The 25,503-nt window shown below is 41.3% G+C and overlaps 1 protein-coding gene and 1 long non-coding RNA gene across 4 annotated transcripts in view; one reads left to right on the top strand and one right to left on the bottom strand.

The window, feature by feature from the left end:
• Positions 1-25,503, bottom strand: part of LOC138980206 (uncharacterized) — a 272,961-nt gene that overhangs the window by 82,857 nt on the left and 164,601 nt on the right. The window lies entirely within an intron of this gene.
• The window catches only part of LOC138980197 (uncharacterized), a 19,823-nt gene continuing 10,307 nt past the window's right edge, over positions 15,988-25,503 (top strand). Inside the window, exon 1 of one of the 3 annotated variants that reach the window (XM_070353030.1) lies at positions 15,988-16,357. The gene's annotated coding sequence lies outside the window, so the exon portion shown is untranslated. The other 2 variants (XM_070353029.1, XM_070353028.1) reach the window with 2 other exon arrangements.

Here is a 25,503-nt window from a genome sequence, read left to right as displayed (position 1 = left end):
ACACACACCGCACACACACATACGCACACTCATACACACGCTATCACAGAGACACAGACACTCGCAGGCCGAATAAATGAACCTTACCCCTTCAGCATACAACTCCGCTTCGTTCACTGTAAAACAAAACCACAGCATTGTGTTGGTTCTTCAAAACAATGGAATGACAGCTTGCTATGGCGGTTTAATTCTGCTAAAGCGACAGTTCACTGGCGCAACTTCCATTAGCGGGACTTTTCACGGGCGCAACTTCCACTAGCTGGACTTTTCACGGGCGCAACTTCCACCAGCGGGACTTTTCATGGGCGCAACTTCCACTAGCGGGAGCTTTCACGGGCGCAACTTCCATTAGCGGGACTTTTCACGGGCGCAACTTCCACTAGCTGGACTTTTCACGGGCGCAACTTCCACCAGCGGGACTTTTCATGGGCGCAACTTCCACTAGCGGGAGCTTTCACGGGCGCAACTTCCACTAGCGGGACTTTTCACGGGCGCAACTTCCACTAGCGGGACTTTTCATGGGCGCAACTTCCACTAGTGCGACTTCCACCAGCGCAACCACTAGTGTGACACACAACACTGTCTGTTGATAATCAACACAATTTATGTTCACGACCTGGCAGCAAGATTGCGTTTGATTTTTAACATAATGTAACACACCCAAAAATTGACCCGAAATTGCCAGTTTTGCAAATGCTTCACTCAGTGATATACTTTTTGTTGAAGAAGTTAAAAACAATATGAAACCGTGCGATGTTCACACGAAGCATCTGTTACACAAAAACAGAATACATAATGCAAAACAAATGAAGCTACACCATAATCGCATGAAGCTCCTGTTTTGAAACCCGATCATCCAAATGACACATTGTGTTTGACTGGCTAAATACGAAAACAATACCTTGAAAAAATGCAGTAAATGTTCAGCAATAAAACGCTATAGCATTTTCATTACATTCAGGTGGCCTGTCCTGACACAAAGTAAAACTGAAAAAACCCCATTATCTTAGTATCATTGTTTCATTTGTGAAGCGAAGAGCAAAGTTCAACAAAGCCAGAGACAACCAAATAGTGTTTAATTCGCGGAATAGGCAATCAGTAATAATATGACCTTGAATGTCTTGTGACAGGGGAGGCTACCGCTCCTTTCACAGCAGACTCTGCACCCGAGTTGTTGGCCTTTAAGTCAACACCCGTGGTTTGTGGAAATCTGTTTGTGATAGGGTCTGGTAGTTTCCGATTGTCTGTATGTTCATGGAAACCTTCGGGTTTGCATAACAGTTTTTATAGGGCTAAGAAATTAGCCCTAACATTTTCAAACCTGTTTGATTGCACTTCGCTTCCCGAGGTGATCGTAGTGTTTCGCCACTCGGTTACAGTCTTACTAGCACAAACATTTGTTTACAGGACGCTAAATTTACGAGTAACCCCTCCTCGCAACATACATTCTGTGCACAGAATTAAAGTTAGCTGGTTTGCTTGTGCATTATAAATGGTGAATCAGACCCAAACTTCACGGCAGCGTTTTCATATATACATGAAATACACGATGTTCGGATTTGACTCTGTCAGGATCTCCAAGCGTTGTCGAAGAGTTGCACCCCGCTCAAGTTATGTCCGGTTACAGTGAACCAAACAATAACACGTGGTCGACCAGTTAAAACCAGCAAACGCAGCGAATATCTGACTCCGATGTGTATAATATGCAGTGTCTGCTTGATATTATGTCTTATTCTTTCGAAAGTCTGCACATCGGAGCCCCGATTCACTGGCTGGCGATGGCATACAGTGACAGTCCTTTAACATATTACAGTAAAATGGAAAGAAAATGTTCTTCAACACACACAATATGCCTGTAAACACTTATAACTTGGATATTTTAAAAGAATTCTTCAGGACATTCACTGAAAGGACAACACAACATAAAACGCATATGTTCACATAATTATAATACAATTGTCATCATTTTCACGAGTTTTCATTCATAACCAGCTGGGGAATAAAAAACCCACTGATGCCCATGTAAAAAATCGAGGTGGTGAATGGGTTTGAGCTTGCAGGTGAAACGTGGGTTGTCAAAGTAAATGCCAATCAGGCTGTTTGTTTGTTTGATATGTGGAACCATCGCGGCTTTGGATTCGTGTTTCTGAGGACAACGACTGTAATTACATAAGGCCTAAAAAAAAAAATAGGTGTGGTTACGGTAACCCGACCTACCCTATTTTTAGGGGCCGATCCTATAACTTTTTATTACATTTGTCAAAAAAACCAAAAAAAAACCCGAGTGCAAAAAACGCAATGAAAGCGAAAGCGCCCGAGTCGCACACTTATTTCCCTGTCAAGTAGGTTTAATTTGTACACATTAGAAAAAAAAGTAAAAAAAAAAAAAAAAGTGATTGCCTACCTACCTACCCTATTTTTTTTGGCTATGTTACCGTAACCACACCTATTTTTTTTTTTTGTGTGGCCTAAACGTTCACTCTCAAAGACCCAATCAGTGTTGGAAATTACCCTACGACTCATGGTCATTTTGCAGCTAACCTGTACAATCCCACATTGCACACCGAAAGGCTTAAAACACTTAAAAGAAAGGGTAAATGCAAAACATGGACTGACCTCGCAGATACGATGACATATTTGTGCATTTTGGGGAAAATCGACGTAAAGCTTACGTTTAACGTCACATTTTCAATTATGACGCGATCGATTGAACTTGTGACACGTTTTGAGGCCATGAACTGCATTCTAAAAATCCGGCTCCCTTTGGGTTATTGTGCGAACTGTCGCACTACCAAAATGATGACAAAAACGATGATTGGTGGCTTGTTGTCAGACCAGCATATTTTTGTTGGTCCTCGGGGAGTATAATATCGCCTTTTGTAACATATTTATCAACCGCGGCCTTCGGCCTTGGTCGATAAGTATGAAACAAAAGACGATGTGATCCCCTCGGACCAACAAGCTACCGAACATCTTATAATACATAATATTACCAATAACCCTAACCCAGAGTGCTATCATATCATAATATTATAACATGTCAAATAAAATCTAAATAAGTGCACTGTATTTGCCATCTCACATCACAACAGCTAGGGTTTCAAAGCAGATCATGATGATATTAATATCGGACATGTTGACGCCTGCTCATACAGCAATAGTGTTTGCATATTAAACGTTATTTGTATTTTTGACCAAAATATGTATAGGTTACAACACGAGTGGTTTTTTATATGGCTTGTATTTCAGTCAAGACCCAGCGGATGAATATCATCGGGAGACACGAGCCTCTGGCGAGTGGCTCTCGATTGATATTCCCGCTGGGTCTTGACTGAAATACAAGCCATATAAAAAACCACGAGTGTTGTAATCTATATATCCCATTCTACCATCAAACACAAAGTGTAGACTACTAGCGGCACTGTTGCGATCTGTGCAGGGTAAAACAGTGTTGCCAGCGAGACTTAGCCCTTTTGCAACCTTAAACTAAGTGACCGTCGCTGAAAAAATAAAACGAATGAGTGCATCGATAAGTACGCGGTAACACTACTTTCAGACCATTTAAAAGCTATAAGTAAAGGTTCATAAGTTGCAAGAAAGTAATGAGGTCGTATAGAAATTAATTTAGTTGAAGCACACAATTCTTTTGTTTTGCGTTTCAGGTCGGCAGAACGGGCGAAACGGGTTTGGGACCCATTTGGCTTACTCAGTTCAGAATCGATTCCACGTTGTTTTTCTCGAACGTGTGTAATTAGGCTTATTGACAGAGAAGCAAATTTTAGGGAACAAATATGTTGGTTTAGATTTAACCATTTGCTCCCTATTTTAAATGTATCTACGTGATAAACTGTTTTGCATGGATGAACTTAAACTGGTATGGGTGTGAGGAAAACGCGACCGACACGTCTGTCACCGCCGATTGATTGCATTTTGAAGGAATATGACTGGATTAAGGAAAAATACACACATGTTAAGTTCTTGGATACCTTCATCGCCAATGTGGACTTACTGCAGAGCCAGGCAAAAGAGTAGACTTGCTCGCAAAACACGTGAAACAGGCGATGTTTGATAGCGAAGCCCAACCGTGCCAGGTAAAGGACGTTTCTCGGTCTGGCTGCGCATGTCACCAGTGACAGTGTTGTTGCTTTGAGTTTGACTAACAAACTCGAAACTGTCATTTAAAACATGAGCCAAATGTGTATTGATTGTGTGATTAGTCTATGTGACAGAGCTTCTATTATCTGTGCTCCCTAGCTTCTGTCAGTTCCCACACCGACACTGCCAGAGAAACTGAAGACGCACACCAAAACACACCACTGTCAGACAGATTCTCAAAAGTCGTCTGCTAACGATGCAAGGGAGGGTACTCGTGTTTTTGTTTTGGTTCGCTTGCATCTGGTTATCTTGTAAGTTGAATGTTCGTTTTTTTCGACCTGCATTGCTTTCATAATGAAAGAAACGTTTGCTTATTGCATTTCATACATCAGATCAGTTCTGAGATTCATTTTTGCGTGCAACTGATATGGTTTTCTGAGCCGTGCAATACGATTTTGGAACTTCATACAAATGTGTCACATTGTTCGGCGCGAGGTCAAAGGTCGGGAGGAAAGTAGTTCTTTGCCCAAATCGGAATCTGCACTATCATATATTTTTTGGAGTCCATGATGTATTTATTGAGCTATAAAAATACAACATATATACCCATACTGAAGTAACAGAGACAAAGAAGGGAGGTCATGGGATATGACATTTTACACCGATCAGTGCTCGTCCGAAACCGCGCTGGTGGTCGAGGTGAACAATGACTGTCTCGATCTGTGTAAAATGTCATATTTTGGTAAAACAAATCAAATAACATTGATGTATCGATCGATTCTGGTCAGAATTCCTTTTACTTTTCACGATTAAACGCTCACTAACATGCATTGTTTTGTAGTCTCGGCTGGCTGCCTTAATGTGAATATTATTTGTGTCAGACTCTGACGTCGCATGGCTCAAAGAAGGGACATCCAATGTTCAAACGATACATTATTTGTGAAAGACACAAGGGATTTATTTTTGAAAATACAAACAGTGGCCCCAAAAAGTTGACCAAATAGAGAGATGGCCTTTTTCCAGGCCAAATCTTTAATGCTGAGCCGAACGGTTTTTCACGAAAAGGAATGTGTGTTTAATGTGCATCACCGTCTTGGAAGGTTTCCTGCCAAAGTTATGAGTAAACGGGCATAGGTTTCCTACCAAAGTTATGAGTAAACGGGCAAAGGTTTCCTGCCAAAGTTATGAGTAAACGGGCAAAGGTTTCCTGCCAAAGTTATGAGTAAACGGGCAATTGTATTGTTTGTTTCAACATTTTTTTCAGAAAATGTACATATAACAGTGCCGCATACAATCAAATTAACAAATGGAGCACAACAAGCAAAGCTTGTTATTGTTGTTGTTGTTGTTGTTGTTGTTGTTGTTGTTGTTGCTGCTGCTGCTGTTGCTGTTGTTGTTGTTGTTGTTGTTGTTGATGTTGTAGTTGTTGTTTTACACCACAAAGTAATGTTGCAGTTCCATGTTAAGTCATACAGGCCGACACCAAGTTTGTTAATATCGTTGCTTTATTGATCAAAAGTGTATGTTGCTTTTGTAGTGTTTGAGCAATTCACTTTTTGTCTCTCAGACCTAGAATCGCAAATAGAGCCTATTTCCGTGCGAAAGTACCGTATACACGCCGTGGATCGTGTAACTCTGCATTTGCGCCACCGCAACTTTTTATCGCTTCACGCCGACGAAGAGGCAAGCTGCGAGGTAGGTCTCTCGAATGATAAATTAAATTGTTAGAATGCTAGGCACTCAGCATGTTCTCAAGTGTTGCATTTCACATACTTATATCCTTAGCTATATTTCTGTATATATTTTTTTATGCTTTGATGGCCCTGGTGATCGTGACGATCTGTTTTTCTTCTCGTTTCCCCATGTTTTGGGCATATTATCAGTTTCTGCGTCAAATGCAACAAAACGGAGATTACTGGTTATTCTTGGACATGTTCACTGATAACTTTAATGTTTTTTGAATCTCCACGTGTAGTTTCTCTGTATATAGTTCCATATATACTTTGCAAGAAGCAGATAAAAACAGAGTGTCAACAACTCTCTGTAATTCGCCACCGCATCAATTCAATGTTAGATGTAACTCGCCACCGCATTTTTTGTTATTCGTCACCGCACTACGCGAATTGTTATTTTCAAACGCATCAACATCGTGGAGGCATTTAAACCTTTATTTTTGTCACAAAACTGACAGCAATTGATAGGAGCATTTTAACTTTAGTGCTGCAAGTTTTAAACTCAGGGGCGTGGCGTGATCTTGCCTATGCAAAGGATTTAAAGGCACCATGAGTTGACAAATCAAACTGTAGTATTTCTTCTTCTTCTTCTTCTTCTTCTTCTTCCCGGACTGTTCCAAATCCATCTGCAACCAAACCACTCGTATCCCGTCAGAAAAGTTATTGTATAAGCATATGTGATTGAAGAGCGCAGCGATTCTTGCCATTCTAGCAATAAACACTCAGTGGCTGAAATCACTAAGCTTGACAATATGGAACCTACCTCTTCCTGTTTGATTTGCGGTCACTTGAGTCTGAAACTGGGCCTGGAACGCTCCTGTTAAAAACATTGTGGGGCCAAATACCACATAATTCTAAAATTCTTAAGCTTCGTTGGTGTTTATGTGTGTGAAATAATTCTAATATTCAGTCATTCCTGTTACCAGCGACAACACAAAAACTCATCAGTTTGACGCTGGAAGAGAAAAGAACGCCTCTGACAGACGTGACGTTTTTCGGGAAAGAAGAATGACGAAGAATGTGGGAGTGAAACGCCGCCAGGTGCGTCTCAAAACCGGGTTCTACAAAAGCTGAACTATACACTGAACTGAACAACTCCAAATCAATATTTTCAATTGGAAGTGACAGAATCACTGAACTCTTCAACATATTATGCAATTCATTAGAAAGTTGCGGTGGCGAATAACATCCAAGACGTGAAATTGCGGTGGCGAATTACACCAAGCATCGGTGGCGTATAACATGAAGTCTAATTGTTTGTGTTTTCTTTTGCCGCGTGCGTCACCCAAAGACAAAATTGTGCAACAGCATTCATCAAGAATACAAAGGACATGTTTAGCTCACAGGATATCATCACGGGAATGCATCAACTAGTGCTGTTTCGTTGAAGTTACGAAGGAAGGGACAAATCGTGCAATTTCAGCTACAATTCCAGCAGAAATCGGACTTCTGAACTGCCGAAACCTGACATTTCGACTAAAAAAGCACGTACCTTAGACCTTGAGTATATACTTCTTTAAAATGTACTAATGAAGAATCTAGATGACGCCTGAAAATCCTACAAATTTTCATTTTCTGTGAGAGACCTACCTTGCAGCTTGCCTCTTCGTCGGCGTGAAGCGATAAAAAGTTGCGGTGGCGCAAATGCAGAGTTACACGATCCACGGCGTGGTATAAGAGAAAGGAAAATCGGATATGCTTGTAAAAAAAATCAATGCACGCACGCGGGTACGCACGCAAGCTCGCACGATCGCAACGCACACGCACACACACACACACACACACACACACACACACACACACACACACACACGCATACACAAGCGCAAGCACGCACGCATGCACACACACACACACACACACACACACACACACACACACACACGCAAGCACGCACGCATGCACGCAAGTACGCACGCTCGCACACACACACACACACACACACATACACACAAGTCTGCACGCACGCATACATGCAAGCAAACACACTCACACACACACGCACACACACGCACACACACACACACAATGCTAAGCACACACACACACACACACACACACACACACACACACACACACACACACACACACACACTCATACGCCACAATTGAGTACATGTTTAATCTACATCTCACGGCAGTCACCGATATTTCAAGGGAACAGACTCTTGACTTGATTTCCCCGGCTAATCAGGAAGAGTTCTAACTCTTTTCATGAAATTGCGGTGTGTGTGTGTGTGTGTGTGTGTGTGTGTGTGTGTGTGTGTGTGTGAGTGTGTGTGTGTGTGTGTATGTGTTTGTGCGTACGTGCTTGTGTGCGTGCGTGCGTGCGTATGTGTGTTTGTGTTTGTGCGTGCGTGCGCGCGTATGTGCGTGCGTGCTTGTGTGTGTGTATGTGTGTGTGTGTGTTTGTGCGTGCGTGCGTGCGTGCTTGTGTGTGTGTGTGTGTGTGTGTGTGTGCGAGTGCACGGTGTGTGTGTGTGTGTGTGTGTGTGCACGGTGTGTGTGTGTACGGTGTGTGTGTGTGTGTGCGTGCGTGCGTGTGTGTGTGTGTGTGTGTGTGTGTGTGCACGGTGTGTGTGTGTGCACGGTGTGTGTGTGTGTGCGTGCGTGCGTGCGCGCGCGCGCGTGTGTGTGTGTGTGTGTGTGTGTCTTTGCGCGCGAGCCTATAGTCGTTTGTTAGTTAGTGGTTTTAATGTATTGTCTTGTTGACTTCCAATTGAACATCAGCGACTTTTACAGCCAAGAAATGTTCAGACTCTTTACCTTCAAAACATCAGGGACACCCACGCGCGCACATCACCAACAACGTCAAATACGAGCCCAGTAGAAACTTTGCATGCTCTGCAGTAATTAAAAGACCTCTCCGTTACTGTTCACCTCATGAATAATTAGTGTTTCACACGACCTTTGCATTCGTGATGTGTCTCAACGTCATCCGGGCATTCGAGCTAAGGATCAGCTTAGGACAAAAGGTCACACCAGGACAGAATCGGATTAGCAACGTTAACATGTTTTTATTGTATTTTGTCATTATTATTTGTTTGTGTCGGGTGTGAGAGGGGTGGTGGTGGTTGCTGTTTGGTTGGTTTTGGGGTTGGTTGGTTGGTTGCTTTTGATTGGGACGTAGGCGCACCTATAACAATAAGTTATGGCATTGAAAACGGGAGTTCCTCTTCAGTAAAATAATGGTATAGTTGCTCGCTTGCTCACTAGCTTGCTTTGCACGTATCGGACTGGCTTAGTTACCAGATGTTGTACTTGGTTGCTTGGTGGTTAGCTGCAAGTCAGTTGGTTGGTTCTGTGGTTGCTAATTATTTCTCAGTTTTGAAAGTGGTGTTTTTTCTCAAACCAGTATCCCTTCATCTTGTTCTTGTTCTTGTTGTTCTTGTTGTTCTTGTTCGTCTTCTTCTTCTTTCTCTTTTTCTTTTGCTTCTTCTTCTTCTGAGTCTTCTTTTTCGTGAAATCCACATAGCTCGGTTTCTCCCTCTCCTGACGGCTTTCAAGCAGGAAAAAATCCCAGACCACTGCCCAGTCGGCTGCATTGCCAGCTGTAACACGCCCTCAGAACGGTTATAAGTCGTGTTGGTAGCACGCCAACGACACTGGCTCAGCTGGAGCCGTTTCAAGATTAACTGAGCTTCCAAGGTGAACAACTTGATTAATTGCGCTAATATGCACCCACACTGACACTAAGTCTCACTTTCAGTTCAGTACTGACATTGACAACATTTCGGACACTGCGAAATGAGTGCACCTTAGTGTTTTTTGTGTGTAAAGTGATTGATGAGTACTAGCAGATACTGATGTAGACAGTTGTATGTCACTGTATGTAGAGGTTACACGCCGAGTCTCAGTGATTATCAAAAATAATGGTCGAAGTTAGCGGATCATGAAAAATGCGAGCTTTAGCGAGCTTTTTCATGACCGCGAACTGAGACCATTATTTTTTATAATCACTGAGACGAGGTGTGTAACCTCTTTATTCCTCCTTTCTTCAGTTATTCAAAGAAAAGAGGAGTTTTTTTGCGAAAGTTTGATCGAATCCTATTCTCTCAACCAGTCAACCTGCGCAGGCGATCGATTAATGCGCGGTTGTAGGGGAAAGTCCCCAAATACCGAACGGTGCCTAATACCGAACAGCTGATTTCTCGAAAACAAGAGGTGACTACTCAAATTGGACTGCACGAGGTGATAGAGTACCGTCCCTGATTATCCTGCACCAAAAATCATGGCGGATAAAGGCGGCAAAAAAAAATGGTGAGTGATTTTATGATTTTATGACTCTCAATGCTATTTCGACCCGCAGCAGACTAGGATCATAGTATGAATTTGAGTTGCTTTTTGTGAAAAGTTATGGTTGAAATTAACAGTGTGATCTATCTGCTTGCCAAATATGCCTGTTTGAAAGCATTCGTCTTAGATCTTGCCTGAGCGCCCCGTGGTTTTAAAATAGTTAGGTAGATTTCAATTACCGAACACTCCATGTTTCAAATACCGAACAGTGTTCGGTATTTGAACTTGTGTGTTCGGATTTTGACTCTCTCTCTCTCTCTCTCTCTCTCTCTCTCTCTCTCTCTCTCTCTCTCTCTCTCTCTCTCTCTCTCTCTCTCTCTCTCTCTCTCTCTCTCTCTCTCTCTCTTCTCTTCTCTTCTCTTCTCTTTTTATTTTCTGTGCATGTGTATGCCAGAAGTAGATCTAGTTAGTACAGAGTGATGAGCGTTGTTAATACTTGGTGTACCGGTATATTGTGCAGGGCTACATGGTCAACGCAGTCACTGGCAACAGCCATGGCAGCTGTCATAGACAAGAGGCTTGGACTTCGAGCAGCTGCAAGAGCGTATGGAATCCCACCCACAACACTTAAAGATCATCTTGATGGAAAATACGAACATGCCATGGGTGATACAAAACATTTGATACAATCCATTCTTCCCCCAGCAATAGATGTGAATGTGAGAGGATGTTTTATGGCCTGACCAGAAAAGACGTTATGTCACTTGCATACGAAATAGCGAGCAGAAATGGAATTCAACATATTTTCAATGAAGACAAAAAATCCTCCGAGCCAGCAGGTTTCTCATCTGAAGAAGCAGGACCCCCCCTCTGAACCACCAAGACCCTCCGCTGAGCCTGTAGAACCCCCCCTCTGAACCAATAGGACCCCCCTCTGAACAAGCAGGACCCCCCCTCTGAACCAGCAAGACCCCTCTCTGGGCGAACTGGACATCCAGTAGACCCACTTTCTGAGCCACCTAGCCCATGCTCTGAGTAAGACATAGGCCTATTTTTGGCACTTCCAAACAAAACAGTTATCCAAACCAATCCCGATGGACGCTGCTTTTTTAGATCCATTGTCATCGGCAACACTCCTGCGTTCCAAACTGCAGAAAGGGACGGTAATGGGTTACCTTCAGAGTGTCACACGAAAATACAAGAACAGATCCAAGCTGATGCTCTAAGACAAAAGATGACCAGTCACATGCTCAGCAACATTGAAGGCTTCCGCGAAGTGTCAGCTGCAATAAACTTTGACATGCCATCATCTTTCGCTTTTTTCTCCCTAGAAGAAAAGATTCTTCACATGGCTCATTCAACTGCTTCAGTGGGAGACATGGACATTTCTGCTGCAAGTGAGGTGTTGCAGCAGCCCATCCACATCATCAATGCAGAGTCTGGGAACGTTCTCAAATACAACGATGACTCTTTGGCTCAACCAGTGACTCTCCTTTACTCACCTCATTTGTTTGTATATTTCGCTGCGAGTCCAGTATATTAGGTATTACTCTTAGTTTATCATCTCGCATGCAGTCACTCCCTGTTTACTCCACCTCATGGGGACAATGCAGGACACTATGACTGCGTCCTTGAGTCAGCTGTTTCAGTGGCGCTGATTTCTCACAATCCCAGTGTTTCACAACAGAAATTAGCGGCGAAACGAAAATCCAGAAAAACAGAAGCTGAACTTATCACGTCAAGTCCATACAAACGTAAACTTGAAGAGTGGCAGGCAAAACAAAAACCAACAAAGAAAACAAGCAAATCAAAGCCAAACACAGAGAACACAGAGAAACAGAAAGCTAGAAACAAGAAAACAAGCGTCAGACATCAGCAGGAAGCTAGCTGGTTCTGGTTTTTTGTGCCGAGAATGCACCTGTGAGGACATGATTCAGTGTTTGATGTGCTCAGAATGGGTACATGTGGATTGCGCTGGAACAACAGAAAGCCAAAGAGAGTACTTTTGCGATGTTTGTCAGTCAAAGTAACATTGGTTTTTGCTGTTCGGATTTTGAACCTCTGTGTTCGGAGTTAGGGAACAGGTGTTGTAATTCCGAACATATTCTAAAAAAAATGAATTTAAGATAACTTTCTTTTATGTTGATTTCTGTCCACAAAAAGTGGTATGAATGTTGCTGATCAATTACTTTATTAAAATTCACATTCAAAAACGGTCTGTCTTCTGTTGTTTTTGAGATGATGGCAGATTTGCTTAAGTGTTCGGTATTTGGGGACTTTCCCCTATAGTTCCGTGCAAATTATTCCATTCTGTTAACACTTCTTGTCAGTTTTCCTATTTTGGGCTAAAATCAAGTACACAGATATGCTGTTATTCTGCCGTGGCGGCAAAGGCAGATATTGTGTGTTCTGTATATGTTTTAGTATCGCTTAGGATAATGTTTTTTCGTCAAATGGGACTAGCAGACGAACTTTTGCACCCGTGTTCCAACGTTAAAAACTGTCTGAAGTTCAGTTTTCTGGGGAAAATAGTGTATGAAACCCCTTTATGTTGTTTAAATTGATGAGATGTGTGCATTTGGTTGCGTGTGATCTGTTTATTAAATGAAATATTGTTGAAAACTGACCGTCGGATTGCAGTCTGTTGTCGAAGGAACTGAGTGAAAAGAAGGGGAACTACTCTTGTCGCTAGACAAAGTATGAGTTACTTGCCTTGGGAAATTGCTTGTGATGAACGGCTTGACGGCACGGCAGATGAGATTCAGAAAACAACCGAACTGATGGATTTTATATGGAGATTCATGTGTTCAGGCCTGTAGTTGTTAATTTAAATGCGGTATGTTTGTATTGTTTGCTCCAGAGATGTATACTTCGTACATTAGAGCGTTCGGAACTGTTCAGTCGTAAAATGTAGTACCGAAACAGAACAACCTCTCAACCCATTGCACTATCGAGGATTCAGGCTGTTGCTGGGTCGTTATTTGTTTGGTTGCTGGGTCATTATCGAAAAATAACTACCCCTACAAGTTTACAGAGGTAAAGAAGCAGAGGGGGGAATAATACTTTTTACTACTGTTCTCTTGTTTTTCAAAGATTGACCTTTTTATTGGAATTTGTTCGCAATGCACTGATGCTTGTTTGTTTGCTTAACGCCCAGCCGACCACGAAGGGCCATATTAGGGCGGTGCTGCTTTGACATATATAACGTGCGCCACACACAAGACAGAAGTCGCAGCACAGGCTTCATGTCACACCCAGTCACATTATTCTGACACCGGACCAACCAGTCCTAGCACTAACCCCATAATGCCAGACGCCAGGCGGAGCAGCCACTAGATTGCCAATTTTAAAGTCTTAGGTATGACCCGGCCGGGGTTCGAACCCACGACCTCCCGATCACAGGGCGGATGCCTTACCACTAGGCCAACCGTGCCGGTATCTTGATTCTCGAAGTGTATTTGTTAGTTCCTTGGAGACATGCAGAAGAAGAGATGGAATGTGTATGCAACGCCAGTATTCGCATAATGACGACTTCTCAAACTTTGTTTTGCTTTCAAAGAGATCGGACACCGATTGACGAAAGAAATAGATTTCGCTAATTTTCGCGTGAGATATTTTCAGAGCGTGATGAAACAAGTATGATACAATCAATCAATCAATCAATGACGCTTATATCGCGCATATTCCGTGGGTACAGTTCTAGGCGCTGTGCAGTGATGCCGTGTGAGATGAAATTGTATACGGCCAGTAGATTGCAGCCATGTCGGCGCATATTTACATACACATGAGAGAAATCAATCGGACAGATTTTATGCAACACATTTTTGAAAATGATGACAAGACCAAGTCGATTGTCGGGGTCAATCGCTGTCGATTGTTTTTAACGTCAGAGATTTTACTTTTGGAAGAGAGGGTCAACAAGATATGTCTTGGTCAGTATTGGCGTTAACCGGTGATTACCGGTATTTTACCGGTTGAAATGAGAAAATACCGGAAAATAATTGGCTGCCGGTATAACCTACCGGTTGATTTTTAGAACTACCGTTTTTTTCGCTGGTAAAACAACAAAACCAGTACTCTGAGTTGGACTCTTACTGGTTCCAATGACCAGCCTACCGTTTTTTTCTGGATAGTTTTCATCATAACATTTTGTGTACCAGTTTGGTATGTTCAATAGGTGTCGTTTACCATTACAGCAAAAGGGGAACGAAGCGTATACGAGTATTTGCAATGTCTCTTATTTGTGTAGAATATATTTAGTGACTTCTGTTTTAACCAGAATATTGTATGATTTCACAACACGAAATCGGATTCGGAGGTACGAGAACACAATTTAACCGTTTCTCGTGGGTTTCTTGCAGATCCATCGACACCTGCTTTAGTAGGAACAGCACAGCACACGAAATACCCAAGCTAGCTAAGCAAAAAACCTGTTCGGGGTAGATCATTGATTTGGCTTTCTTCTCGCTTGTAAATGTTGCAAAGTTTTGCCTATTGTGATTTTTTTGTCGAGTAATTAGGCCCTTCCGTTTTTGTCCAGTCGATTTTGAGGGTACTCTTATTTGAGCGGCGGTCACGTGATCAATGTAAAATAAATCTTTAATCCGAAAGGTTATGCAGATAGTCAAGCGAACGGCCTTAAATAGCCTTTTAAGTTTGAATGAAATGACATGGGAATTAATGCTGTTATTTGGGTGCGAAAATTGTTGCAATAATGTTTTGGCCAAGTTTATATAGATTTACGAGCTTGGTTTACATAGTGGGCGGTTTGTTGGGCTTGATGTCTGAGCAAACAAACGGTTTTCATTGTTCTTATTTTACTTCAAAGGGTTGTGCTATGTTGTTAAATTATGTGGTTTGGGTTTTTCAATGAATATCACATGATCATGAAAAAAGAAAACTGATATGTTCAGGCTGTGTGTAATAGAATGTTATGTTGAACGTTGTAGTTACGAAGCGAGGGTGAAATCCGTTATCTATGCAAGCGCGCACATATGTGGGTATGTGTGTTTGTGTGTGTGTGTGTATGGGGGGGGGGGGCGTGGGTCGTTGGTATATGTGTATGTGTGTGTGTGTGTGTGTGTGATCCTTTTTTGCTTTATACAAATTAATTAGATATCAAAATTCAATATTTCAAATATCAAGCAATAATATACACATCTCTGATCGAGACGAGGGTGGTGTGTGTGTGTGTGTGTGTGTGTGTGTGTGTGTGTGTGTGTGTGTGTGTGTATGTGTGTGTGTGTGTGTGTGTATGTGTGTGTGTGTGTGTGTGTGTGTGTGTGTGTGTGTGTGTGTGTGTGTGTGTGTATGTGTGTGTTGAGCGATTCCGATAAAACTACTTGACTGATGATGTTCATGAAATTTCATATGAGAGTTCCTGCGGATGGTATCTCCAGACCTGTTTTTCTTTTTGTTGTTGTTGATAAATGTCTTTGATGACGTCATATCAGTTTTTCGTGAAAGTTGAGGCGGACCTGTCATGCCCTCAGTTTTTAGTCAAATTGATTGACATTTTTTACCAATTAATCTTTAACAAAGCCTAGGATTGCATTTCAGCTTGGAAGCTTAATACCTAATTAATTAGTTTGGTCATTAAATATATGAAAATTAGAAGAAACAAATTACAAATTTAGTAATCGACCCAAAAAAGATTTCATTCTGATCTTTATATTTTCCTGGTTCCAAAAACATAATACATATGTTATGTTTGAATTAAAAACAAGCTGAGAAAAGTAAGCATAATTATGCACGTCCTAGCACACAAAAATACGTTTTCATGAAAAATCTTAATAAAGCTGATTTCAATGGCCTGTGAGTTGAGCCGGCCACCTATACAGAAGCCGCGCACTGAGCCGTTTGGCAAGAGTAGATAACTGCAGCTTGTTGCTAAAGAGGCAGAAGGTTATTGGATTAACGGTATTATACGGACAGTTTTGGATCCAGTCTTCTCAGGTCTTAGGGTGTCAATTGCCGCTATAGCGCTTACACCGCTACCCTTTTACCTACCACAGCTGTTATCACGCGCGACTCTAATCTGTGAAGGCCCTACTTCTCGACTGGATTTGTCGGACTTGCTTAGAGAGCTCTCCGGCCAAAGAGAGCGAGAAAATCGAAGCAGCGATCGTCTGGTTTGGCTCGGAGTACTGCCAGAGTCTACTCAGTGGAGCATGCAGACTGTCAAACGTGCGTCCTATGAACTTCTGTGGTGCTTTTTCTTCTGCAGAATGTGATTGCGAAAAAACGTCATTGAAGATGTGATGAGGACTGTCAGGAGATGTGTCGTTGCTGATGTGCGTGAGTGTTTGTCACTTTGTGCATCTGGTTTTTTTTTTTCTCCCTACGGACGTTTATGAAAAACGACGAAAGAAGAATCATTTCAAAACAAAACAAAATGGATCATTCTGATTTTTGAAAAGACCCAGTACGGAGTATGTGCCCTCGGGTATTTTTTGTTTCTCTTCTGTTGACTGCATTGGTTTAAGCTGCTGTCAAACATTCAAGCAGAAAGAATGGAACACGGAAGTTTCAGAGATTCTAGGAAGGATGCACTCCTGAGTTTATGAGAATTTCCACTAACAGGTAATAAAGTCATTACACAGAAAACCACTACGATTACTTCGTGTATCCACTGTGTACATGTATTGTTTTTGATGTTTATTGTGGTGATGGTGATGGTAGTGTTGTAGTTGTTGTTTTTATTTTTGCCGGCTGCTGTGCTTTTTTTCTTCAAACGTATGCGTGAAGGATATATATGCAATTAAGCAAGTGTGTTGTTGTTGTTGTTGTTTTGTGATTTATTTGCTTTTTTGGTGTGTTTTAGGTTTTGTGTTTGTTTGTGTTTTGTAATGTTTCATGTTGTTGCTGTCGGTTTTATATGCATGTAGGGGGGATGGGGGCGATGGTCGAATATTTATCATTATCTCTTTTTCTTTTAATCTTATTCCTTATGTGCACTACATTACGACAAAAGACAACATGGCCAACGGAAGCATCTCCTTCTTCTATTTTTTTCTGCAGGACAAAGTAACATTTATTTCTATTGTGCTTTGAACTGCTTTTTTGTTTTTGATTTATTCATGTTTAAGATTGTCTTAAATGTAGCTTGGCATTTGGTTTAGTCAAGATTCTAGAACATGGGGGTACATATATAGTGCAACAGGAAAACGTGGGACCACACATCAAGCTAAGCTTATACTAAGTGTGGTTAGGCCTAACAAAAATAGGTGTGGTTACGGTAGCCCGACCTACCCTATTTTTAGGGGCCGACCCTATAACTTTTTTTTACATTTGTCAAAAAAACACAACAACAAAAAACGAAAAAAAAACCGAGTGCAGAAAACGCAATGAAAGCGAAAGCGCCCGAGTCGCACACTTATTTCCCTGTCAAGTAGGTTTAATTTGTACACATTAGAAAAAAAAGTTAAAAAAAAAGTGATTGCCTACCTTCCTACCCTATTTTTTTTGGCTATGTTACCGTAACCACACCTATTTTTTTTTTTTTGGCCTTACGTATGTTTTTTGCATTTTTACGGTTAGATGTTCTTAAACCGTGTCAGTTACAGTTTGCTGGCACTGTTGACAATTCAAAGCGTCTTATTTGCAACGTAATACCGTTAGCGTTGAAGCGGTTCTTTTGCTTTTCATTGAATTGAAACTTTAGCCCGCGTGTCATACCTGTCTCAAAAGAAATAGCACCAGAGTGTCAAAAGCGAGCCATTCAAGTCGTCTGCACACACCTGAATAGCTTTTAAATTGAGATTGTACAAGTCACATTTGTATCCTATAATATTCGCTGTATATTCCCATTTGTAACACCTACGCAATTTACCACTTTGTCCCCGGTGTATCAGTCTAGGCGCGCGCTAGTATTCTAATATTCGTACCGAATGCGCTGAATCGAATCGAGATTGAATAGCAGATATCGAAATCGATTTTTTTTTCTTTTCGTTTTTCTCTATGTTGGGTACTTACATTTTGTAGCTTGCACGTAAGTTGCGGGTTTGATCCTCTTGCTCTGATTTGTATCGTGTATGTTGTACAATAATCTTGTGTAGCTTGCACGCAAGTTACAAATCAATCCAAGTGCTCTTTTTTTTAAGGGGGGGGGGGGGGGGTAAGTAGGGAGAATGGGTGGGGGTCAGACGGGAAGGGCTAATTCTATAGTCTGTGCTTTTAAATGTTGTACTTAACCCTGCACGTACGTGACACATATTTGATCCCAGCGGCTGGCCTGCATTTCTGAAATAAACGCGCGGGGAAGTTTTGTCGGTCGTCTTGATCATGGTTTCTATTATTTATGGCCCTTTTTATCTTCACAGTCCGCCAACAATAGGGCCTATATAACTTGCCACGTACCCTCTCAAGAGCTCTTGCTCAACTCGCTCCTAATTTGCCTACAGATTGCACAGAATTGGGGTGTAGGGCTATTCGAGATATTCATTATGTTTGCAATGCGCGCACTTCTTTTCTTCTTCTTCGGCGTTCCAGAATGCGCGCACGAAAAAGATTGACGTACAAATATGTTCGCTATGGTTGTCATAATTGGACTTGTGGGGGTTTGGTTTGGGAACAATGGCCATGTTTTCAAAAGATGAGATTGCTGAGCTGCGATAAAGAAACTAGAAAAGAGTCGGAAAGGAGATGGGCGGGGGAGGGGGTGGGTTGGGTGGAGGGGCAAGACATTGATTTTAGATTAAGATAAGAGAAAAAGCAGGGAATTAAAGACAGGTATAGGAAACTAGAGGTTACATACAACAGAGGGCCCACTCAGGTGTAAGTCGAAAAACCTAAATAAATGTGTTAAATTAGCAAAATCTAGAAATTCAATCGGTACTGATACACACACCAGTTGTTGTTGTTGTTGTTGTTGTTGTTGTTGTTGTTGTTGTTGTTGTTGTTGTTGTTGTTGTATTTTTCTTTTTTTCTTTTTCTTTGTTAGTTGTTAACTAGTCTTAAAGAACATGATCTGATATCACGAAGACAAAATTTGATATCGGCTACTGACAAACGACATTCGATATAATGGCGGAAGCATGTATGTGTAGTGAGACAAGCTACATTTACAGGAGTTAACTTTCCAGTTGTAAGCGATAGCAGGCTTGTATTACCAAACCACTCAAAGTGTCAGTACGAGCAAGATATCAACGACACTCGAGGTTCGTATACTGCTAAGAGTAAATGCGCTACTTCATAAACTTTCTCTCTCTCTTACAAGTTTTGGCGCTTGAGGTATGCCGATAGCTCAGTGGATTAAATTGGTTTAGCTGGGCTGTGGTTCACAATTGCCTGATACTCAGCTACCTTTCCATTTAAATAAAGATGTCTTCCTTCGCCTGTAAATCATCATGACAACCGCCACCGATCTGTTTAGGCTATTACATGAGATAAGGCTGTGAAAAAAGTCATTTTTTTCCGATTTCTTAACCGACCCTATTTTTAATTTTCTTCCGCAACAAAGAACTTGAAATTGTTTGAACCAGCGACGGGCGGGGTGGTAAGACGTCGGCCTCCTAATCGGAAGGTCGAGTGTTCGAATCCCGGCCGCGGCCGCCTGGTGGGTTAAGTGTGGAGATTTTTCCGATCTCCCAGGTCAACTTATGTGCAGACCTGCTAGTGGCTTATCCCCCTTCGTGTGTACACGCAAGCACAAGACCAAGTGAGCACGTAAAAGATCCCGTAATCCATGTCAGAGTTCGGTGGGTTATAGAAACACGAAAATACCCAGCATGCTTCCCCCGAAAGCGGCGTATGGCTGCCTAAATGGCGGGGTAAAAACGGTCATATACGTAAAATTCCACTCGTGCAAAAACACGAGTGTACGTGGGAGTTTCAGCCCACGAACGCAGAAGAAGAAGAAGAAAGAAGTTTGAACCTTTCAAAAAATATAAATTACGAAACTCGATTCTGCAGACTTTACAAAGAAAGTTGCTTTTCTCCGGCGTCTCGAGGATACAGCTCACATGATTTTCGCCAAATAAAAAGCCACATGCACCTGTGTTAATAAAATAAAAACTCCGATAAAATAAAATAACATTTAAAAAAAAGTAACAGATTTACCGACGCTAATTGTTTAGGCCATCTCATCGGAAACAAAGATTTTATGTGGGTGAGACAGAGAGAGGGGGTTAGATGGGAGATAGACAGACACACAGACACACAGAGGCAAATAGACTCAGGGAAGCAGAAAAAGAGAGTGTTTCTTGCGTTTGTGTGGATATTGGACGCTGATTTATGCTTAGTACAAAGAAAATATATTAGAAATCACAACAAAGCAGAAAAACAAAACAGAGAAGCATAGACATTAGAGAAAGACATGATAGAGTGTACTGGGGTGTCAAAAAAAGCACATACAAATACTTAAGTGATATACACCTATATACTGTGCTAACAAGTGCCCTACTTCAGTATTTCTGTAGCACTCTTTCCTATTACTCGGTCCTTTGCAGTTCGCCTTCTCTTTAAAAGCACGAATACAAAACTTAAATCTATCATTAAGGCAATGTAAGGCAAGGCGAAATTGAACGGTGATAAATGGCTGCGTGTTTACTTAGCTATAGTCAAACATGGGCACAGTTCAATCTTAGTACCTCTTCATTTTGTCACACGCATTAACTTCTTGCTTAAACGTAGATTATTCTTTCTTATGCTAGCGGTTGTATACACCCACACGGATCTGGCCGAGACTGTACATAGTATCAACACATCTGGTCACTTCAATGGACACATACAAAACAATACACGGCTTTAAGTATAAGTTGAGGGAGCCCTGTGACTGCCTCAGTTTTTTTAACCAACTTTATTAAAATGTTAGTCAAGCAATCTTTGACAATGAAATTGCATTTCAGCTTGGAAACTTAATAATCAATTAAGAAAGATGTGTGCTGGTGTTCACGATCGCTAACACCAGACTGACATTGCCATTGAGGTCATGTTATAATGCAAGAAACTGCTCCAAGTTTTGTCGTTGTCCCCTTTCTTATCTCCCTTCATCCTCTTTCTAGCCTTACTCATTTTCCTATAAACAGTACAATAATATCATAGGTGCAGACACACGCTTTATTTTGTTCAAACAAGAATATTTTTGTTTTATTCCGGGTTGTTTCTTGTTTCGAAAAACCAGCTGCTGGTGTCTCAAACTAGACTGTTTGGACTATATTAATCATGAAACAACATTAAGCACTAATCAACATTCCAGACATTCATGAGAAAACGAAGAGTTCTGCGTGGAAACTTTTAAAGGTACATTTAATACGTTGAGTTAAAGTTGTGCAAGTTGTGCAACATGATTTGGGGAGCGTGCTTTGTAACTAAAGATAAAGACAATTTGAAATTAATGCTCCTCGGGTGCAGAATTATCTTTGATCCTGTTCCCAAAAGAAAAGGCGAGTGATTCGATGAAATGTCAAGGAAAATTTAAAATCGCCGAAAACGACATCGTCATTTCGGCAGAATCTGCCACACTTTTCACAGCGAACAGGCAATGTTACGTATAAGCTTCATTGTTCTGGCTTTGAGATAAAATAAAAAAAAAGGAAGTGATCAGAGACGTTGTTCATCCACACTGAATATATATATTTGTTCGTGCACGCTTTGCTAATAATTAAACACAGAAAAGACGCAAGAATGTCTTATGTTTATATATATATATAAAAAAAATGCCGTCAAAGATAACGTACATATTATGAAAGACGCCAGAAACTCTCATGGCTATTTCCGCAAAATTAATGTGTATAAAAAAAGAGATGTGCTTGTCACATGCCTGGTTCAATATCTCTTTAACGCCGCAGACGACTGAAACGTCGTGAAATGTTATCAGTGCGTCTTGAAGTGTGAGCCAGCACACAACTCCTTATCTGCCGTTCAAACGTATCTTGTATTAACCATTTCCATAATGGATGAACATCATCGACTCCCGCTCTTTCCGCGGAGTGGTGAAAGTACAGTTTGTGGAATCAAGTGAATGCAATGTCCTTGAAACAGTTATTGTTTAGGTTTTGTTTGTAGATGTTGGAAGTAAGACCATATTAAAAGCTAAATTTTCAGCACATTGAACGAAAATTGTTCAGCAAAGAAAACAAAATGCCAGACGCATTTCCACCTGTGTTTATCAGCCGTTTTCGCTTCAAAAATATCGATATCACATTTTCATAGAATACTCGTATGTTTTTGTTTAATTTTGTTTTTAATCAGTTACTGAATGTTAATAATTGCTTAGTGTTGATGTATTTAGTATTGTAATATGATCTCTCTCTCTCTCTCTCTCTCTCTCTCTCTCTCTCTCTCTCTCTCTCTCTCTCTCTCTCTCTCTCTCTCTCTCTCTCTCTCTCTCTCTCTCTCTCCACATACGGATTTCAATGTGAAAATCTCTTGACGAACTCTTGCATCAGACCACAGGTATAATTAAATGAACTTCTAATCAGACTCGTTGACTTCGCGTGCCTGTTCTTCAAAGGAAATTAGGTGGCCGGCTTGCAGAAGAAAGACGGGGAGGGAGGGAGGGAGGGAGAAGGGTCTTTGATTTGGTCGCTGGCGTGTCGCACCTGTATTGATCTCTATGAGCTGTGAGGAGTAGCTGTGTGTTAGTGATTGTGGGTGTGGTGATTGATGTGGGAAGAACGTGTACGTTTTCTGCATGCGCACCTTGAGTTTCTCTCTTGGGTTGGCATGATTCGCAGAGTACTGGCTGTGATTCCCATGAGAGAAACAATTAATTAGGTTCCTGTGTGTAGAAAAGAGAGAGAGAGAGAGAGAGAGAGAGAGAGAGAGAGAGAGAGAGAGAGTCTGGAGTCTGGATGGTTTATTGATTGGGCCTTGGGCCCATTTCAATTCGGGGTGTACACATTTTCATCATTCATGCTTCATGAAAAATAATCATTGTAATATTAATCATACTAAAATAAATCATCATCATCGTAATGACAGTCGACATGACGACTGTGGAAACAGGCATTTACAACAGCAAAACGTTTGGAAAAGGACAGTAAGCATCAGCACAAAATCCAGTCTCTGTCGCACTTCACTCATGTCTCTCTGTCCTCTTTCCGTCCATCCATCCATCCATCCATCCATCCAGCCAACCAGCCATCCATCCATCCATCCTTCTATCCATCTCGTGTCCCTCTGTCCTCCATCCATCTAATCAACCGTCTGGCTGTCCAACCATTCATCCATCATCCATCTATTCATCACTCCATCTATCCCTTCACATGCCCTTTCACACGCAAATCTGCAAGCAGTTATATGCATAATCGTTGCATCTCTGATACATAGCATCACATTAACGTTTTCAAAAAAGACAAAACTTTATTACTGTTTTTTAAGCAATCGACAGAAAGCAGCAAAAATAGCATACACATAAAACAAGATCGTGCAATATCTCATATTCACTGTCCCCACTCACTGCGTATTTTAAACGCGTTCATGATGAAGGTTGCAAGTCTAAGTAATATTGATCTGTTTGGTGTCGCTAGAAGTAGCGCCAGTTTAAAGCTTGATGGGCGGTTGTAATATTTTGCAGGTATGTAGTACTCGCGAATACCAGCATATTTTGGACATTTCAAAACAAAGTGAATTTCATCTTCGGTCTCGTTTGCGCAGAATGGACACAAGTAATCTTCAGCAGTTGACGACCGAGTGTGTCGTAATCGATGTACTTTGAGTGGCGAGACACCAAGTCTTAACCTAATCAGGCAGTTTCTTGCTTTGACGTGCTTCAGGTCATTTAAGTATGAAGACATAGATAAGGCTGACTTGAAAGTGCTATAGAAAAGGAATCGTTCTTTACTTTGTACTGTTTCTATCCACTCTTGCTTGTATAATGTGACTAGTCTGTTCTTGAATTCCGTTATGAACGCATTTTCATTTCCAACGCCTTGTTGAATCCAAACTTGGTCAAAGCCGTATTTGTACAGCACATAGCAAACTGATGACGCCCATGTTCTTTTATTTTGTTCGTGTAAATAAAGCAGCATTTTATAAGCTTTTTGTGGCAAACGATGACTAGGCATTTTCAGGATGCGCAACCAAAATCGTATGGACTTAACAAACGTGTTGACAAATAACGGGTGTCTGCCAGTTTCTCCATACACAAGTGTGTTTGGTGTTTTCATGCTTGTGTTCAGAAACCTCTTAAGGGCAAACAGATGCACCTTTTCGATAGGTGAATCGTCTGCATCAAGGCCCCAGACTTCTGCCGCATAATTGAGCATGGGCTGGATCTGGGAGTCGAATAGTTTATAGAATATGTTTGGTGATCTTTCTCCTAGAGTCCACAGTACCTTAAAGATACCAATCACACCCTTTCTTGCACGCAGCGCTAAATCGTTCAGCGTGTGAGAAAATGTCAACCTTGTAGAAAAGTAAATTCCTAAGTATTTATACATGTTCACAGTTTCCATTTCGATATTGCCATACATCCATTTTTCAATCGCTGCAATGTGACCACCATTTCTGAAGATAACTATGTTAGATTTTTCTAAATTAACAGTCAAGCCAAGATTACAAGCAGTTTGGTATAGCACGTTTATCTGGTTCTGTAACCCACACACAGTGTCGGAAATCAAAATAACGTCATCTGCGAACATGAGAATCAATATCTCAATAAAATCTGGGATAAGTTGTATACCGTGTCGTCCTTTTCGCTTGATTTCGTCCGCCAATTCGTTAATGAAAAGTGAGAACAAAATTGGACTATTTATTTCTCCCTGCTTCAGGCCTCTCGGACACATGAAAAGGTCAGTGACCTCTGCTCCTGCCCTAACTTTTGCTTTAACAACGTTGTACATACTAAGTATGGCTTGGTACATTTTACCTTTTATTCCTTTGCTTTGCAACACCTTCCACAGCTTTGTACGGTCTACTGAGTCGAAGGCCTTCTTGAAGTCAATAAAAGCAACGTATAGCTTTTTGTGTGACAGTAACTGTCTTTGTACCATAGCAAATAGAGTAAAAATATGATCGGTCGTACTGTACTTTTTACGAAAGCCAGCTTGACTTTCATTTAATAGGTTGTTGGATTCTACCCAGCTAGTTAGTCTTTTGTTTATGATAAAGCTGTATAGTTTGCTGCAAATATTAAGTAATGATATGCCTCTATAATTGTCTGGATTGTTAATATCCCCTTTTTTATGAAGAGGGTGAATGATGGATTCAGACCAGTCTTCAGGATATGAACCTGATGTAAACAGTTTGTTGAAGAACCGGGCTAGGAATGGTACAACATGAAAAGCTGAATTTTTGAAAAGCTCACTAATAACACCATCTGGTCCTGCAGCTTTACCATTTTTTAATGCTCGTATGGCTTCGTAAACCTCTGTTTCTGTTATGTCATATTCCAGCATCTGGGTAGTCTCTAGTTCATTTTCATCTACTACCTCTTGTGCTTCGTCAACAGTAGTATTGTTTGCGTCCGTTTCTGTGAATGTGTTGAATACATTGT

This window comes from Littorina saxatilis, linkage group LG11, assembly GCF_037325665.1.
Source record: "Littorina saxatilis isolate snail1 linkage group LG11, US_GU_Lsax_2.0, whole genome shotgun sequence".
In the NCBI taxonomy this organism is placed as follows: domain Eukaryota; kingdom Metazoa; phylum Mollusca; class Gastropoda; order Littorinimorpha; family Littorinidae; genus Littorina; species Littorina saxatilis.
The sequence above is the reverse complement of the archived record's forward strand: the minus strand, read 5'-3'. Positions and strand labels throughout refer to the sequence as shown.